The sequence below is a fragment of the Papaver somniferum genome, unplaced genomic scaffold (assembly GCF_003573695.1).
Source record: "Papaver somniferum cultivar HN1 unplaced genomic scaffold, ASM357369v1 unplaced-scaffold_35, whole genome shotgun sequence".
Taxonomy (NCBI): domain Eukaryota; kingdom Viridiplantae; phylum Streptophyta; class Magnoliopsida; order Ranunculales; family Papaveraceae; genus Papaver; species Papaver somniferum.
In genome coordinates, this window is record NW_020645971.1 from 7,237,530 (window position 1) to 7,241,901 (window position 4,372).

The window sequence follows — 4,372 nt, forward strand, 5'->3', positions numbered from 1 at the left end:
TCTTCAATACCAGGTCGCGAAGAATTGTTACTTATATATGCCCCATGGAATGTAGTTTGCAAATGATCGAAGGATGTTATTGTATTCTTTGGTAGACCTTCGAACCATTTTAACGCCTCCCCTGTTAAGCTGGATGCAAAATACTTGCATAATACGGCATCATGATTTTCCCATTGCAACATGCACCTCACGTAGGCTTTAATGTGTTGAATTGCACAAGTTGTTCCATCAAAAATGCTGGTTAATGCGGGAAAATTGCATTTCGGAGGTATTCCTCCTAGTTGTACTTCCCTTGTAAATGGAGTTTTCGCAGCTTCTTCTATAGCTTCATCTAATTGTCTTCTGGCTACTTCTCCTCTATTATTTAGCATTCCTCTCATTTCATCTAATTCTTCTAAGATTTGTTTATTTAGACCTGAATTTTGATCTATTGGTCTTTTTAATTTCGCCTCCCTTCTTCTGCGTTCATATCTTTCTTCTCTCGCGAAATTTTGCATTTCTTCTTCATCATCTTCATCTCGTCTTCTTCTGCGATTCTCTTCCTCATCTCTATCTTGAATTCGCATATGATGATGTCTCTCATTTTCCCCTCCATGATTTTGTTCATTTCTTATCAATTTCATTCGCTGTCTTTCATCCATCCTCTGTACTCTATCATACTCTTCATTGATATTACCGTTATTCCGGTTTTTTGTACACCTTCTTTCTCGATTGTCGTGATTGTTCTGGCGAATTGTCTCCTGAATCTCTTGTTCTTCCATTTCCGCTCTCAATCTTTCACGTTCACAAATTAAACGTGATTGTTCAGCATAATATCTTTCAATTTCTTCTTCAATCGTTTGTTGATTTCTTTGAGCTTGTCTCTCATGTAAAATTCTCCTTCCTTCCTCTCGATCCCTTCGCCATCTTGATTATTCGTCCCTGACGTTGTCCATTCTATTGATTTCTATCATTTTGCCTATCATCAAAGTTTCATTTGTGGAAACATAACGATTCAGTCCTTTCTCTAGTTTCGCGAGGTCTTCATTAGGATTTGATATTTCTTCTTGAATATTATTTCCGGCATTAATTGTGGGTGAGTTTCGCCTCATCTCTCTTCTAGTCGATCTTGAATATGATTTGTAGTACTTCTCGATCTTCTACTCGTCTCATATTTTCCATCCTCAATTCGTGATTTTTCCCTGTTAGATTTGCACGTTCTTCTGCCCAGCTTCTTCTTTCTTCATGTATCTTCGTCTCAATGTTTCTAACGCTCAATTTCCTTCCATCTCCATGAATTATTCCTTCATATGCTTTGATTTCTCTCTATGTCTATGGTTTCTGGTTTGCTGCTCTTCTTCTACTTTCTTGCTGAATTTGATTGATAAGTGTGTATACTCACCCTATCATAATCTGTATTCCTTCCTTATCTAGTGTTTGTTGAAGGTGGTTGAATTTGATTTTCTCCATTATTTCCTCATTCTAGTAGATCTTCCCATTTCACTTCTTTCTCTTCCAGCAATTTCTTGCTTCTTCTAACGAGTGTGGTTGTTCTGATGTATTTCTTCTTATAGCATTTCTTCAATGTTAACGAATTGCAAGATATTATGTAAAATTCGAACCAATTACTCCAATATCACAAATCTCAATATTAATCTTCAATTTTTTCAAGAATAATCTTCAATCTCTCCCTGTTTCTAGCGCCATTATGCAGTTGCAGGGAAATCCTACACTTCCACCCCTCACATTTTTGCTAAATCCAGATTGTATTAATGAAAGCCAAATTAAAAAGGATCACAAGAAAAGAGGTCCTAAGACCCCAAACTTACAAACTATTTAAATCTGAAATAAGAAAACAAAGGAAATTCTAAATGCCTAAGAAAATTCGGCCTTTCATCAAAGCTTAAAACCTTCACCATTTCTAAGATAACATCCCCTCTTGCCATACAATCAGCTGCAAATTTGCCTCACGAAAAGTATGAACAAAACGAATAGAATCAGAATGTTATTAATTCTTCTCCACCTGTGTTAACAAACCAAGGAAGATTTGTACCCGTCAAGGCAGCAATAGCTCCCATTGAATCTGAACGCACAAGAACCTTCTCATATTCCACTTCAAAGCCCATTCTAAACCAACAATAATACCATAAATTTCAGCCAAGAAATTATTTGTAATTCCCAGCCCATTGCTCATAGCCCCAACAAAGTTACAATCCGCATCACGCACCACAACACCAGCCCCTGCAACACCTGGGTTCCTTTTGCCGCACCATCGCAACATAATAAAATCTCATCCCTATTAGGAGGATGCCAAAAAAATTCAATTGGATCGACCTGATGAACCTGCCTATGAGCCACAGGAAGTGGTTCAAAATTTCCAAATCTGCTGAAGTATTACGCATGGAACTCTTCACCCTAACAGAATATTCATGAACCAAAAAGAAAACTCTCTTCTTGAAGAAGTGAATGTTAGCTGCCAAATTTGAAAAACAAGCTAAATTCCTAGTCTGCCACAACTCCGAGCGAATCACCAAGTTAGTAAGAAGCCATAAATCCTTAATAATACGACTCCTACCTTTTGCTGATTTATAAGAGGTCACAACATCATAATAAGGTCTTAAATGAAACAAACCTGAACACCACTGCCAGATTTGCATAGCAAACGGACAACTCCAAATAATATGCTCCAACGATTCCTCATCAGCATTGCATAAGTAACATTTGTTGGCTAATTCAATTTTGAATCTACTCCTAATCATGTCTTGAGTAGCACAAACCTCTCTACAAATCTTCCAATTCTGGGCAGCAAGTTTAGGATGAATTTCCTTCCTCCACAAAAGACCATACACCGCTGAAGTTGAATACTCCCTTCTAATGAGATTCTTAGCTGAAGAAACAGAAAAACGTCCATTCATCTCTGGCATCCAAATTCTACAATCCTTCCCTCCTTGTAACAAAGGCAAATCCTCCAAGACTACCCCAGCACGCATCAAATTCTGGAGATGAACACCCTGCAACTGCCAAATATTATTATCAATAATATCACTAACCTTAACATTTCTGTCAAGGTCAGTTTCATTAAGCAAATCAGCAATGCTCTCATTCCCGTACCAAACATCAAAATAAAGAGATGTAGCCCTCCCATCACCAATAAGAACCTTAGAATGCTTGTCCACAATAGAATGAATCAATTTAATGCCCGGCAGAATTGAAGATTTCACACCATAAAGTTTGATACCACCATTCCTAGTAGTATACTTTTCCCACAAAAAACGAGCCCATTTCTTGTCTGAAGAACGAATACTCCACCACAGCTTCATGAGAAGAGCTTTATTAGTAACCACCATGCTGGTTATACCAAGACCACCTTCCTTCAGAGGACAACAAACTTTAGGATACCCAACAACAAATTTCCTAGTAACATCAGCATCACCAAACCAAAGAAAATTACGAATGGCTCTTTCCGGCTGAACAAACTTTCTAGGCCACTTGTACACCGCCATGTTGTGAATGGCATAGCTAGCTATCACTGAATTAATAAGAACAACTCTATCTTGAAAAGAAAGAAATCTTCCCTTCCAAACCGAAAGTTGATTCTTTATTTTCTCAATCACATTGCTTATGTGACGATATCGAACAACCCCAGGCATGATCTGAACTCCCAAATATCTGTCCGGAAAATTGGAAACTTCCATACCAAGCAAATTAGTGATAGTTCCACAGCGACTCAATGAACCACCACCATAATAAACCTTACTCTTTTGACGACAAACAGATTGCCCAGAGGCACTTTGATATTTACCAAGCAAAGATAGAAGATTATGCAAACTCTTCATATTGCCTTTACAAAAAATCATATGTCATCAGCAAAGAAAAGATGAGTGGGAGAAATACCTTTCTTTGAGAGCATTGGCGTCATCTTCTTTTCCACAAACAATTTCGTGAGATTTCTACTCAGAACATCTTCAATAAGAACAAAAATAAGGGGAGATAAGGGATCACCTTGCCTCAGACCTCTATTGATTGTGAAGAAACCCTCAGGACTTCCATTAAGAAGAATAGAAATCCTTGCTGAATTAAGGATTGACCAGATCCAAGAACACCATCTATGAGAGAAACCATATTTTCGAAAAACCTCTAAGACAAAGGACCAGCTAACCGTGTCAAAAGCTTGAGTAATATCTAGCTTCAACCCCAAATTACCATCCCTCCCTTAGTTTTTAAATCGTTGATCATCTCCGACGCCACACTAATGTTCTCATGGATATTTCTCCCCTTCATAAATGCAACTTGCTCTTCTGAAACCAAATTATCAAGAACACTCCCCAGTCTTGTAGCTAAAATCTTAGTAAAAATCTTAAAGAAAAAATTACTAAGACCAATAGGCCTGAAG